Source organism: Mastomys coucha, unplaced genomic scaffold, assembly GCF_008632895.1.
Source record: "Mastomys coucha isolate ucsf_1 unplaced genomic scaffold, UCSF_Mcou_1 pScaffold1, whole genome shotgun sequence".
NCBI classification, from domain to species: domain Eukaryota; kingdom Metazoa; phylum Chordata; class Mammalia; order Rodentia; family Muridae; genus Mastomys; species Mastomys coucha.
Window position 1 is genome coordinate 62,378,633 of NW_022196891.1, and position 15,411 is coordinate 62,394,043.

The following is a 15,411-nucleotide window of genomic DNA, read 5'->3' on the forward strand; positions in this document are numbered from 1 at the left end:
AAAAATCCACTGAGTCCTCTAGTGCCTGTGTGCATGGGTGCAGAGTCAGTCCGGCCTGATTGTGTTACGGCTGCAGAGCCAAGGCTTCTAGAGTCTGACGCCAGGTGATTACTTCAGCAATATTTAAGCACGGCACAATTTTGGAGAAAAAGAGTGTTTTCTGATAACAATGAACTCAGTGAGTATAGCAGAGCTTAAGAAATGTTTGTGTTGAAATTTCCTGACTTTTCCATCTGATCTGTGTGCCCAAAAGTGGGTACTGTTGACTCCGAGCTAGTGCCCAAGATTCAAGGTTTAGGGAGAGTGACTGAGGTAAACATAATGTCTGTGAATGTCAAGACTGGCCTGGCACTAAGATAACACAGAAGTCCACTTAGTCTAGTGTATAGGATAAGTAATATCATCCACATAAGGATGAGGTTTTATAGCGTGGAAGCTATGTTCAATATTTGGAGGGAAGGGTCTAGCATAAGTGAAACATGAAGCTATGGGTGGAGCATAGTTCATCAAACGGCAAAGGACCCCAGGTCATAAACTATACTCATTCCCAGAATTCCAGAAGGGCTAACATGTTAAACATCTCTTGCCTTTGAGAAATGCTTCAGAGGTTAGCTTTCCTGGCTTTCCCATTGCTTATCTCTGTGCACAAGGACTTTTTGCCCTCTACATACAGAATGATTCTTATTCTGAGAGCCCTCTTCCTGGGTTATTTTAAGGCTTCCATTACTGCTGTCAGAGTTAAGCCTATTATTTCTTGGGGGCCACTTCTTCCCGTTTCTTAATTTATCCCTTTTGTTTTGTTGGAGCTTATCATCCAAAAGTCTTGTAAGAAAAGATTCATGAGGAGGAGGGGGAAAAAGGATGTACAGCATAGTTAATTCTGAGTTCTTTTCATAAAGCATCTCTGGACTGGCGATGTAATAATTATATGGTGGCCAACAGTGCTCTGTGGGAAAACAGTAAAAAAAAAAAAAAAATAGTGAAAGGCTATTTGTCCCTTCAACAATCTATTCCTAAGCATTACCACATGGCCCCCACTCTAAGATACCTAACTACCACAGTTTTATCATTTCTAAAATTGGAGTAGATTTTGTATTTACACTGGATGGAGGAGCATCCTTTTTCTCCTAAAATCTCCTATTATATAGATGTCATGCCATTGGTTTTAATTCAGAATGGAAAGAAGATGATGTTTTAATCAGCATCTGGACACTTTAACATGTAAAAGGGCTCTGAGACTCTTTCCAGATTCTCCCATCGTGCCAGTCTCATAAGTGGTCCACAGCAATGCAAACAGAAATCTGAGGAAGAAGAGAGGGAAAGAGGTGGGGAGAGGAAGGAGGGAAGGAGGAGAGAAAGATAAAGAAAGAAGGAAAGAAAGGAAGGAAGAAAGAAAGGAAGGAAGGAAGGAAGGAAGGAAGAAAGAAAGAAAGAAAGAAAGAAAGAAAGAAAGAAAGAAAGAAAGAAAGGGGGAGGAAGGAAGGAAGGGAGAGCAATTAAGTGAGAGAGGGAGAGGGGAAGGAGAAGAGAAAGACAGAGAGACAGAGAGAGACAGAGAGACTAAGGGAGAGAGACACACATAGAGAGAGAGAGAGAGAGAGAGAGAGAGAGAGAGAGAGAGAGAGAGAGAGAGAGAGAGAGGGAATTCTTTGCTGAGGCAAAGAAATTGGGCTAAGAACTGATGCTGTTGTGGTAATAGAAAACCGTGTAGAAGTAGCCAGGCAGGATCATCATGGGTGGCTAAGGTCAGGTCACAGACACCCTGGGCATCTGCACCAGGCAGGGAAACAGCTGATAGCAGTTTGAAGTAAGTCCGTGACGCCCATGCTTTCCTTCTTCATCTTCCTTTCTCTTGCAGCAACATAGCACTGACATCTTTTGCCTCATCGAGGGAGGACAACATAGTAGTATATCAGTTTCCATTTCCACTGATTAAAGGCCCAGCAAGATTGGGCTTGAATCTCTTGGGTCCACTCAGATGTTCCTGAGAGATGGAGAGAGGCCCTAATCTGCTGCTGCCGTCAGAATGAGACTCCATCTCTGCTTCTCTCCTGTGTCACCAGCAGAATGACAGTCTTGACTCCTAACTGCTTCTCTCCAGATCTTGATTATTATCAAATCTGTTTACTGTTGCTAGCAGGTACATTCTGGTACCCTTCCTTTCCTGCCCCCCGCAGTTGTTGTCCTGCCTGTGGGCAACAAATGAGACTGTTACTCAATAGCCACATGCATGCCCTTTAGAGACACTGTCCCTTATCCCATTCAACTCAGTTGGGACTTTAACATGTCTCCTTCTTACTGTATAGTCTGTGAACAGTCAAATATTTTAAAGTTTGTGGCTACCTACAGAAGGCAGCTCAGCATCTTTGTTATTTCTCTCATTCCTTATCAATAAAATTAAGGAGGAAGAGGAAGGAGAAGGGGAAGAAGAGGAGGAAGAGGAAAAGGAGGAGTTCCTCTTTACTCCTCTTACTACCTAGCAAGCACCTAGGTTCTCTCTGGGGAGTAATCTCATCTGCTCCTTTTCTCTCATTTGGTGTTATATTCAGAATTTCCGAGTAACCATTTGTGGCAGGTTCAGAAGCAGAAAGCACAAATCGCTTTCTATACTCAACGATCCCCCAGGCAACCCCTTCAGGTCATTGATACCTCTGTCCCTCTATTACATTCAGATGCGTGAGGAGCGGTGTGTTGCTTTCAGAGACCCTTCCCCCATCCACTTCATTTCCTCCTTATGCTCACCAGCCAAAGAGTAAAGCAAAGAAAAGATGTGTTAAGAGCACTGGCTGCTCTTCTAGAGAACTTGGGTTCAATTCCCAGCACCACATGGTGGCATACAGTTGTCTGTAATCCCAGTCCCAGGGGATCTAAGGGCATTAAGAGCACAATGCAGATAAAACACCCATGTGTATTAAACTAGTTAATTAATTAATAATTTTAAAAGGTCAAAGCAGTACTTTCTTTGGCCTTTCTAGGCTTCCATTTCCTCAGCTTAGTGTACAGCCTGACAGGAGGGTTGGTGACTCCCCTACTGTCATTCAGAGTGTTTGTGGTAGACCACCTTGAAGCTGAGGTTGGGGACAGGGAGTAGGGTGGAAATAGTTTCTATTTTGAGTGGAGGAGGGCTAAAAGCAGAAAGGGGGGGGGGAAACTCTGAATGGCTGCTTGGCCCCCGAGTTTCTCAGCCTCTGCTGCTCACTGATTGAGTCTTACTCACTGCACTTTCCATGATAGACTGTAGGGTTCTCAAGACGCTCTGAGGAACGAGCTGTTTCCTCTGGGTGTGGGACCACCAGCACAGTCACTTAACTCAAGGGCTGGGGATGGGACACCTGCATAGGGGGTGCTGTTGAAGAGAAACCAGGGGTCCAAGTGGAAAAGTTGATCTTTGTTCCATATGCTTCCACACAAGGGGCACATTATGAAATCTCTCGTCCTGAAGCCTCATTATACAGTGATGGGCTACAGCACTCTGATTCAACTTGTTTTCTAGGTAATGTATTCTGTGGAGAGTGCATTGCAAAAAGAAGCTCTTTCCTCTGATACTTACTTGACTTCCTGATAGCTATTTTTTAAAAAGTGTTATTTCTTTATTTTTTGAAATTAATATAGTTACATCATTTCTCCCTTTCCTTTTCTCTCTCCAACCACATAACTTTGTTCTCTCTCTCTCTCTCTCTCTCTCTCTCTTTCTCTCTCTCTCTCTCTCTCTCTCACACACACACACACACACACATACACACACACACACACACACACACACACACACATCTATGGCCTCTTATTTTAATTATATATACTTCTAAATATCCAATGTATTCATAAGTATATAGATATAATTACCTGTATGCATATGGTTTCAGGACTGACCATGTGCTTTTAGATAACAAGTTGGGGTATAGAGGTTAAGGGGTGCTCCTCCATGGGAAAGGTTGTTTCTTCCACTCTCAGAATTCCTTAGTTGCCTATAGTTACTTGTTTAGGATTGAGACTCTTTCGAATTTCCCTCTTCCATGTTAGCGTGTCTAGTGGTGTAATCCTGTCCAGACACTGTCTAGGCAGCCATGTTTTTGAGACTTCCCTATCATTTCTACGGAAGACATCTTACAGGAACTTCCTGTTTTTCTGACACTTAAAATAACATACCATTGCCCTTCTGTGATGTTCCTTGTACCTTAGCAGGTGTATAGTAGATGTAGCAGCTGGGGCCCGACACCACATCATCGCTTAGTTTCTGCATTTTGATCCTGTATGGTTTTCTGTCATAGTCTCTGTCTGTTACACTTACAAAGAGAAGTTTCTTTGATGAGGGGGTGAGGGCTACATTTGACTATGGGTATAAGGGTAAATATTTAGAATGCAGTTAGGAACTATGCTGGCTTAGTAAGGTGACAGTATAGGTTCTCCTCCAAGATCTATGGTTTCTAGAACCAGGCATGGATTTTCCTCTTGATGATTAAGGCCTTAAGCCTAATTATAGAGCTGTTGTTACCAAGACAGTTGCTTTTATATGGCCCTGAAACTGTTGTTAAAGCACCTCACAGTTCACTCTGAGAATACTCATGGCATCGGTGAGTTCAGACATCCCTTAAACCATTCAAACCACCCTGTCCATCTCCAAGAGTACAGGTGCTTGTGGGCCAGTTTTGAGACTTGAGACTGTCTGAGAGTCTTCCTGAAGCTTCTGGATATTCACTGCATATTAGGCTCCAATTTCCATGCCATAGACTGTATATGCAATTAAAAGTATTGTGCCAACCATGGTCTCACATCCTACAATTCGCTCACTCCTCAGAATCAATGTTTTATTAAGCATTTAACTACTTTAAGCCCTGTGACATCCCTCAGGACAATGGATGAATCAAAACAGGTCTGTTCCATAACTGCAGAAAGGCAACGAGTTCAGAGGAACAACAGAGAGGAGCCATCTCCCCGAGTAAGATTGGATGGGAAAGAAAAGAACTTCGAAGGACTGATCCCTCAGAATGGTCTCAATGGGTGAGGCAGGATTATCCAGAAAAAGAATGGAAAGGAGTTAGCTCCAAGGTTCCAAAGACCCAATGACACAGGGAGGGATGAAGAGGTGACAGGTATGGATGATGGGGGACAATCCAAGAGAACAGAGTTGGGAAGGATTGGGTAGCAAAATGCTTCACCTTTTAAGGAAGGAGCAGGAAGCCAGCAATGGTAGTGTCTTGACTGTACCCCCAGAGCCCCCAGAACTCGGTACACTGAGGCAGGAGGATCTTGACTTCGGAACCAATCTGGGCTACATAGTAAGATCCTGACTCAAAGAAACAAAAACAGAAAGGAAGAAAGGAAGGGAGGGAAGGAGAAAAGGGGAGGTAGATAAAACCAACACTTGGGGATTGTGACCTCAAAGGGTTCAGAAGCCCCAGCTGAAGACTGTCAGCAGCTGCAGGGAAAGCAGAGTACTAAGCAGGAGAATTTTGGCGACACAGCCAGTCACCCCACCGAAACCACTGCTCGTTTAGGTTCCCCCGAGGATCAAGCGCACAGCAGAACCCTCGAAGTGACTTGCTGATTTAACTGATTCCTCTTTGAAGGTTCAGCTTCTCAGGGCACTCACAAAAAACTTGAGCATCTTGTCATCTCACTGTGTATAAGAGACTTTAAAAAGACCTCCGACTTCTCTAAGATCTGTACATCTCTGCCGGTCTCATGGAACTCCTTCACAATAGTAGGAGACAGTGTGTTAGAAGGCCAGGCAGCTTGAACTCAGCCAGGAACACCAGTGTTGCAAAGAGTAGAGACAAGATTAAATGGCGTGTAAGAAGCTCCCAGCTACAGAAAAAGAGAGCTGCTGAGGGATCAGAAGTAAAGTGTAGAAGCACTTATACCTCACTGCATCATCTTAGAAAAATCAAGTCTCAGCCTCCACAATAAGTGCTCAAAGAATAATGTCCATGCTGGCCGCCAAGTGTGATTTCAAAAATAAAAATAAAAATGCTGCCTGAAGAGAGAGCTTTGTATGCAATAAGAGATTATAAAAAAGCAGATTATGACTGTGGCTGTTCGTGGCTCTGCATCTATAGAGAGTCACTTAAAACCATAAATCATGTTCTGCCATCCGTACCTTCCTTTGAAAATGCTACTCTCATCTTATCCCACAAGCAGTGATGAATGGACAGCAAATATTCAAAACTGGCAAATAATACCACAATAGCTAGCCTTCCTAGTGATTTTTTTTTTGTTGTCATAGAATCAAAAATTATACATATGTTGAATGTTCATACAGGTTCCAAAAACTCAGAAGTGTGTGTGTGGCTCTCTCCTTTATCAGAAGAGACCAGAGTCCAGAGAGATGTTTTGTGACTAGAAGAGTCACAAGGTTACTGAGTTAGAACAATTTATCACAAGGTCCATAGTAATAATTCAGTGGATATTTAAATAGGCACTTAGAAAATGGTTGAAACAGACAACTATGATTATTGCTGTTATTTATGACAATTGAAAGCTCTATAGACTAAGATTACAATGGTTCTATGGCTTCTGAAGGGACTCTGGCAGCTTGAGTGGGTGAGCATGGCTCTGGCAGCTTGAGTGGGTGAGCATGGCTCTGGCAGGCCTTGTCCTCCCCCCATTTCCTCTACCTCGCTAAATACCATTAGATTACATCCCTAAAGCTAGTCATCAATGTCTATTCCCTTATTTGGCCACTTCCTCTTCCTGAGGCTGACCACCAAGGTCCAGCTTTCAAAGTATTAAAGTCCAGCAATCAAAAGTCCCCTTTGGCTCACCAATTAACACGCCCAGTTAAAATTAAACACCACATTCTAATATGGGATTTCCCCCTTTGCCTTTATAAACCGCCAATTTCCTATGGGCCACGTCTGTTGCTTCTCTCTCCGGATGTAGTCCTTTGTCCCTCTAGGAGAAATACTCCTGGCCTCTTAAACATTGTTCTCTTCCTCTTCTCCCTCTTGTCTTTGTCTCTTATTCCCTGCCCTCTGTCTCTCTGACAAATCTCATTTGTGTCAAGAACTTGGTCTTGGGGTCCTGAGCCGAGACTTTTCCCAACAGCTATAAATGGCAATATTTATTCAGCTTAAAAAGATAGAATGCTTGTAAATGTCTATCTTTGGAAATGACAGGGTAGAATGAAGAAGTTCTGAGGCATGACTCCTGATTACCTATAACTTAATTCCATTGATTTTTTACTACAAATATCAATTGAGACCTACAGCAAGAACAAAATGGCTACATACCTAAATAAATCAAACAAACCCTTTACTATGTGGTGGGAAGGAAAGAGAACAGGCAAGCCTGTACATAAAATATATTAGATGCCACAAAGTAGTTAAATATTAAGGAGAAAATATGAAGAATGTCAGAGGGAACACAGTATTGGGGCAGGAGTAAGTGAGAATTTAGATTGGCTATCTTGGCAAGCAAGCTTCAGTTACAGAGATGGCTTGGCACTTAAGAGCACTGACTGCTTTTTTTTTTTTTTCAAAAATAATTCCCAGAACCCACGTGGCAGCTCACAACTAATTCCACTTATGGGAGATCTGACTCCCTCTTCTGGCTTCTGTGGGTACTTCAAAAATGTACACAGACACAAACATACACACACAGATACATGGACATGTCTAAAGAGAAGAAGCCTCATGGAGAATCTCACTGTTCAGGGACAAACGACTGAAAAGATAGCCTCACTATCCATATGGGTAGGCGGGGGAAGGGCAATCCAGGCGGAGAAAGGAAAGAGCAAGTACTAGGAACTGTTAGCAGGAGGCACCCCGCACGCTGAAATTTGAAGTGGCTTGTCTGAGAAATCAGAGACTGGGAGAAGATAAATTCAGAGAGGTGACATGGAACAAAACCTTTCCAGGCCTTATAGACTGGGGTCAAGACCCTGCCATTTTCCCTGAGAAAGAAATCAGATCATGGGAAGAATGCAGAGTGGTCTGACCTAGGTTTCAACAGGTCACTCTGGCTGCTATACAGCTAGCTCATGGATTGCAGCTGGGAAACCAAATAACAACAGAAGACCAGGAGCCATACAAGGTCCAGGACCATAGGAGGTCCTGCAGCAATCCACGGGGGAGATGACTGTGGACTGGATCAGAGTGGTACCAGGGATTGGTGAGAAAGGGTCAAGAGGTAGTTCTCTTTTAAACATGAAACTTAGACAATTTGCAGGGGAACTGGGTGCACAGTAACATATATGAGGAGAGCAAAGGACGCTGTCCAAGCTTTGTTTGGAGCCCCCCAGAACAGTACTGCTGCTGAGATAGACAGGGACATGTTGGAGTTTCTCTCTAAAGAGGTATTAGGAACTCAGTTTAGGACATGTTAAGTTTGAGGTGATTAATAGACACCAAATGGGAATGTCAAGTAGCTATCTGTAGATCAGGAGTCCAGGGGAAATGTCTGGGTTACAAAGGCTCATTTCACAGTCTTCAGAATATGCACAGCATTTAAAGCCATGATACTGGGCAAAACACACAGGCAATGACAGTTGGTAGAAAAGAGAATCGCAATGAGAGAGCTCAGGATTCTCTGGTTGGAAGAGGAAGAGGAAGTGGCAAAGGAAAGATGGAGTCAGGAGTGAGGGGAAACCAGCCTGGTGTGGTCTCCTGGAGACTGAGATAGGAGAATGCAGGCCTGGGGTGAGCAACTCTGTCAAATGATGGGGAAGTGACAGCTGACTTAAGCAAGGTGGGGATCGTAAATGACACAAGGGATTACAGGGAGCAGAAAGCTTAGTGAAGGGAGTTCAGAAAGGCCCGGGATACTTAGTGACAGTGGCGTAGACAGTAGACAACTCTTTAGCGGGGGTGGGGGTGGAGGGAAGCTAGACCACACTCATCTTGTGTCACGGAAGGGCTACAGCTGAAGGTGAAAGTGGGGTCAAGAGGGAGAACCGCGTCTTGATTTCTAGGTAGTGGACTTATGGGACTGGTCCAGTAAGACAACCACACCCACTGATTACCTTTCCAATGATTTGAACTCACAGATGCACGTCCCTCAGAAAATTGTTCTGTGTTCCTGGGTTTTAATGCTCCCAATCGCCTTACTTCTACCTAAGTACTCATACTGACAATCTGGTTCACAGTCAATTTTTTCCTTGTGTAAACAATGGAAGGAAATAATAAATAATACCTTGGGAGCATCCATAATAATTACTGCCTCTTTAGTTAAAGAACGACTTCATTTGGGGTGCAACACCAAAACACAATAATGAGAATCTAGAAATCATTGTTGATTCCAAAACTGAAAGGAAATTCACCCCCGGGCCTACACTGAGTCTTCTCCACCCATCTTCCGTTGCTTCTTTTTTGGTATCTGGCTTGGTCCTGAACATTCATGTAAAGTTCCAGTGTCGGTGTAACTGACTTCTCAAAGTCACACATGCAGCATGCTTCTCCTAACAGGAGGGACTTTGACATCTAGGCGACTCTACAGTCCTAGCTGCTCTCATCTGCCTTCACTTTCCCCAACCTTAGCACCGTTGCTGGCTCCCAGGGCTACCTTAACCAGTTCCTTCAAGTCTTCAAAGTTGTGGTTTCCTGCCCCCTTTGTGACACAGACATAATAAACCACTCTGCAATTCTTTCTTCCTATTTCTTCTGCCTTTGTCCCAAGTCGAAAGTAGTCAGAACTCTGCCAAGTATCTGTTACTGAGTTTGTCTCCCAAGTCAGGAGCTCTGCCATCCCCCCAGGTCTCATTGTTAGGTCACAAAGCTTTTGAGGTTCTCACTGCAGAGCTCTTTATTTCCTTTCCAGTGAGTACCGAATAGCATGCCAGTTTCGCCTTCATCCTCTTGTCTCATTGTGCTCTCTCACGGCCTTTTCAATTCCTTTCCTTGATGAATCTATCTTCTCTCCTGTCTGTGATTTAAAAAAAAAAAAAAACTATTCATTTTGAACAGAAAGTAAAATGAATAATTTGTAACTACAGTTGCCTCACAAGAGTAAGGTGCTCTCTGAGAAGTAAAAATTTCCTCTCTGCCTTTCACTGACAGACACCAATGCATGCATACACACTTTCACGTGCTACATGGCAAGCATAGCTTCAGCTTGCTCATAACTGTAGCCTCATTCTCTAAGTACTCACCCTATATCAGGCAGTCTGTTAGCGGGCGTGTGTCGCCTCACTTCACTCCTCCTCACATCACAGACAGTCGAGAAGGTGAAGAGGTTAAGGCACCTGCCCAAGATTACATAGTTAATAAATGACTGACTGGGGTTTGACCTCACTTGATTTGACTTCAGTGCTTACAGAATTGACTACAGAGATGAGAGAGAGCCATCTCAGAGAAAAATATGTAAAGGCAATATTCCATAAACTTCCAAGGGTGAGAAAAGCTCCTCTGGAGGTGAGATCTTGATGAGAGTGAGTTACAATCTGTCAGTACGCACTTCTTTGAAGTCTCACAAATTACCTGAAAATTCATGACAGTCTTCCATCCATTCTATTATATATCCAGATTGCTTTCTATAATAGGAATAGGTAGCTCTCCCAGAGGATAATACAAAAGGCATTTATGAAACGGATAAGAGACATAGGGAATCTACTTTCCTCCAAATGAGTATAATTTCCATGAAAACTCTCCAAAGACTTTTGAAAGGAAATGTTCTGCCTCTTTTCTCCTACCAGGAATATCCGCTGAAGCAGTATGAGGGGAGAGGTGAACACTGGATTGTTTTAGCTCTTGACATTAAAGAAAGTGTGTACAATAAAGGCAGCAGAGAGAAGGTGTTGATTTGTGAGACACAGTCAGACACATTCATCCATTCTCCACCCTAAGCATCCATCTCCTCTAAGACCCCACTCAGATGCTGAAGGACTGGAGAAGACTAAATCACAAAGCCCAATTTCCCTGTTCTTTCACGGAGAGGCTTGCTCTTGCACACGTGGACACACTAAAGATTTTACTCTAGTCTCTCTCTGTCTCTCTGTCTCTGTCTCTCTCTATGTATATGATGTACACTATGCATATGATGTGCATGTGTATGTGTGTGCATGAGAGGAATCTAGCCCCTGTTGCTTTCCCATTTTATACGTATTTAATAGTGAGCCTATGAGAGAGACTATAGATTTAAGGATCTGAGCTTACATGGTGCTTGAGAATCCCATTCTTACAGTCCTGAGAACTGACAGGAAGCTGAGGACGCACTCGCTGACAGGAGCCTCATCCCCAGCCTTCTGTATTCCCACTCAGGTCCCCAGTGCCAGGAATAGCTATCTGAACCTTCCGTCAGTCTCACTCACCCCTCTGTTCTGCCCTCTGCCCTCCCACCCCAACAGTTCCCTAGCCAGCTGTCTGGGAATGTGCTTACTGTGGAGCCCTCTAGTACCACAACTCTCCAGTCATGTGCTGCTCCCCAGAACTTTGTAATGGAGGATACAGTGGGCATGATTGTGTCCATTTTGTTTATGAAGAGACCCGGATGGAACCAGGATGAAGCAACTTGCCTGAATTAGTCACCCTATGGTAAACCCAGGCCTCCAAACAGGACATCCTCACCATCTCACTGATCATCCCACCCCCCCAAAAAAAAATATGGATTCTGGACTGGCTGGTTCTGTGTATCAACTTGACACAAGCTGTAGTTATCACAGAGAAAGGAGCTTCAGTTGAGGAAATGCCTCCATGAGATCCAGCTGTGGGGCATTTTCTCAATTAGTGATCAAGGGGGGAGGACCCCTTGTGGGTGGTGCCATCCTTGGGCTGGAAGTCTTGGGTTCTATAAGAAAGCAAGCTGAGCAAGCCAGGGGAAGCAAGCCAGTAAGGAACATCCCTCCATGGCCTCTGCATCCAAGCTCCTGCTTCCTGACCTGCTTGAGTTCCAGTCCTGACTTCCTCTGGTGATCAACAGCCATGTGGAAGTAAGTGGAATAAACCCTTTCCTCCCCAACTTGCTTCTTGGTCATGATGTTTGTGCAGGAATAGAAACCCTGACTAAGACAGATCCTATCAGGCTACTGGGGTGCTTCCATCCATGTCAAACTGACAACACTAAGAGAGATGGTCATGCATGCCTCATTAGGTACGGGCAGAAAACCGCCTCACAACAGAGTTCTCTGAAGTCCTGAATGAGAACCTTGGGCCTCATGCACTTGATGTAATTCCTGACACATTTTATACCACTTCCATTCTGTCAGTGGTCTGAGTCTGACCACTGCCATCTGCGAGCCAATCAATACAGCAAAACAGAAAGGATAGAGGATCAGAAGTCTGACAACCCGGGAAGCTACGTCGGATAGAAAGCTGATGTCACCTCTCCAGCCGCTGTGGTCCTCGTCGACAAGATAAGGAAGGCAAACAAAATAATCTCAAATTTTCCATGAAGTTCTAAAGTGCAAGGGCCTGCTTTTACGCATGGGAAATTAGACAGCTAAACATTGTGCTTTCTAAAATCCATTCTTGTCCTAACATTTCAAAGCTTCATAAACATATTTTCTGAGCCATTTCTCTCTTAGGCTAAACATATGGTCCCTGGTTTTCCAAGAGGTCCTGCGCAGTGAACATAAGCCCTGTGGGTTGCACTGATCTGGGAGAGTGTTTCGGTCAGCAATGCCATCTGGCAGCTTCTGTCACCTTCATGTAAAATGTAAAGCAGTATCCCTTCTGGACAAACTGGGGAAGGATGCCCTCCCAAGGTCCTGTAAACAGAGCATGGAAATAGTAACTCTCTGACAAATGCCAGCTTCCATTTCTCTCTTCAGCTTCATTTATCTCCTGGATGCAGATATCAAGTATACAAGCTGACCTATGAAACACAACAGCCCTGGGAAATAAAAAAAAAAAAAAAAAAAAAAAAAAAAAAAAAAAAAAAGAATTTGTTTCAAGCCAAAGCCAAACTTTCTGAGGAAACTGCTGAAGGAGTGACTCCGGTAACATACAATGTCCAGGCTACCTGAGCTAGACAAAAGACCATGCTAGGAAGTGAAGGACATCATGCTTCCAATACATGCCTGCTACTGACAACCTAAAGGCTAATACAACACCCTCAGCCACAATCCTGAAACCGCAATCTCCATGATCCATGATGCAGACAGTGGTCTGGCAATTAACCCCCAGAGGAAATGTTCTCCAGTACGGTAAGTTCACCTTTAAAAGACCATAAGCTCCCCCAGAGAGATGATTGGTTTCTTTTTTTCATTTTTATGGTTGCAGAATTGACCACTGCTTGGGACAAATGAGGTATCAAATAGACAATTATTGACTGAAGTTGATTTGATTCATACACCCCCCCCCCAAGGCTACATATTATGGACATAAAATGGCATGGTAAAGTTGGGGTAGAATTGAGGAAAGTTGCCCCACAGCCCTGGTTCTCAACCTGCATTTCAACTTTCTAGATACTGCTGGCTTGTCAGATCTCTCCCTGCTCCGCGTCTCATCCCCATCACACGAGGCACTCGGAAGGGCTCAGCTTTTCTAAACATTAATTCTGAAGGTCTTCTTGCAGCTTACACAAAGCCACATGGTTCTCAGCCTGGCGGGGATACCTGTCAGGACTGGCCCACCACATCCACCACTACTCTGGTTGTAGACTTTGGTGACAATTTGTAAGAAAAAGAGCCTGGGTGATTCGCATTCTGGTCAGTGGTTATTTAGTACCATGCCTCTAGTTGGGGGTGGGGGGGCGTAGGAAAATGGGACAATTGTATATTTCTTTACATATCTTTTCTTTTTTAAAAAAAAAATAGGCAACAATTTCAACTTAAAGAAAAGCATGAAGAATAAAATAACCTATGTGCTTTCTACTCAGAATTTTAAAAAATGTACTGCTGGGTTCGATCCATTCTGTAAGTAAAAGGAATCTAGGAGTCAATTTTCCATCACTGTAACAAAATGCATGGTAGAGTCCACTTGTGAAGTAGAAAGGTTTACTTAGAAATAAGGGACGTTCCAGCCTAAGATCCTGCAACTTCATCACTTTGGACCTCTAGTGTAAGTGCCCACTAGCCATTGTAAGGAGAAGTTGGAGCAAGCTATTATCTTAGGCCAAGAAGCAGAGGAGACTGAGAGACTAGGGTTCCACAATCCCCTCAAAGGCCACACCTCTTGGGGCCTAAGGGATTTCTTCATAGACCCCAGCCTCTGACCGTCTACATCACCTCCAAATATCGCTACTCTTGGTACCATGCTCTTAATAGATAGATCTTCAGAGGACACTGTTTACATAAAAACCACATCAAGACAATGGCTAAAAGAGACTGTGACCCTGAGTTATGAAGTAAAGTTCTATGTTGTAATGGTTTGAATATGCTTGGCCAGGATAGTGGCACGATTAGGAGGTGTAGCCTTGTTGGAGTAGGTGTGGCCTTGTTGGAGTAGGTGTGGCCTTGTTGTTGGAGGTGTGGCCTTGTTGGAGGAAGTGTGTCACTTGCTGGGAGGGTTGAGACCCTTCTCCTAGCCACCTGGAAGACAGTCTTCTCCTGGCTTTCTTCAGATGAAAAAATGTAGAACTCTCACCTCCTCCAGCACCATGACTGCCTTGGACACTGCCATGTTCCCACCTTGATGATAATGAACTGAACCTGTGGGCCTGTAAGCCAGCCCCAAGTAAATGTTATCCTTTATAAGAGATGCCTTGATCATGGTGTCTCTTCACAGCAGTAAAACCCTAAGACATACGTCATCACAGAGAAAATGTCAAACTTCTCCCAGAAACCAAATCACTCTCCTGCTGTGGCCTTAAAGTCACTACAGTATCCTCTTCGCCCTCTAAGACCCAAGTTCACAGCTATTTCTATATAACTTAGAGGCTTTTTCTTGTAGTGCCTTCTGCCTCTAGTTCCTGCCTGTACTCACATGGCTTCTGTGTCAACTCCACGCCAGTCCTCACAATACCCTCAGCTCCGCAGGTTTCAGGAAAACTTCTCCCATCAAAATTCTAATAGATCACCCAGGCAGTGGTGGTGCACGCCTTTAATCCCAGCACTTGGGAGGCAGAGTCAGGCAGATTTCTGAGTTCGAGGCTAGCTTGGTCTACAGAGTGAGTTCCAGGACAGCCAGGGCTACACAGAGAAACCCTGTCTCAAAAAAAAAAATTCTAATAGATCAGAGGCTGGCTTGGTGGAACAGCTCTATAATCCCAGCTGTCATCCCTCAGGAGACTGAAGCAGGGGGATGACAAGTTCAAGGCCTGACTGTGCCACAGAATGAGTTCAAGGCCAACCTGTGTAGACCTTACCTCTACATTTAAAAGTTAAAAGGAAAAAACAAGAGGTCTGGAAATATAGTGTAGTGGTAGAGTACTTCTCTAACAAGCTGAAGGCACTAGGTGCAATTCTCCCCACATCCCATAAAATTACAAGATCAGTAACCTTACACCCCTAATCCACAGTCTCCCATGAGTCTCCCATGAGCTTTCTTCTCCCATTCTATTCTTTATTATGGGGCCTAGAAGTAAGGGAGAACTTTTTTT

General features: G+C 44.0%; 1 long non-coding RNA gene across 6 annotated transcripts in view; it reads right to left on the reverse strand.

The window, feature by feature from the left end:
• Positions 1-9,139: 9,139 nt before the first annotated feature.
• Positions 9,140-15,411, reverse strand: part of LOC116102770 — a 46,191-nt gene continuing 39,919 nt past the window's right edge. For all 6 annotated transcript variants that reach the window (XR_004123278.1, XR_004123277.1, XR_004123274.1 and 3 more), the window contains 2 exons: positions 10,085-10,177; positions 9,140-9,858 (listed from right to left, as the gene is read on the reverse strand). This is a non-coding gene — a long non-coding RNA (uncharacterized LOC116102770). The remainder of the gene's footprint in view (positions 9,859-10,084; positions 10,178-15,411) is intronic.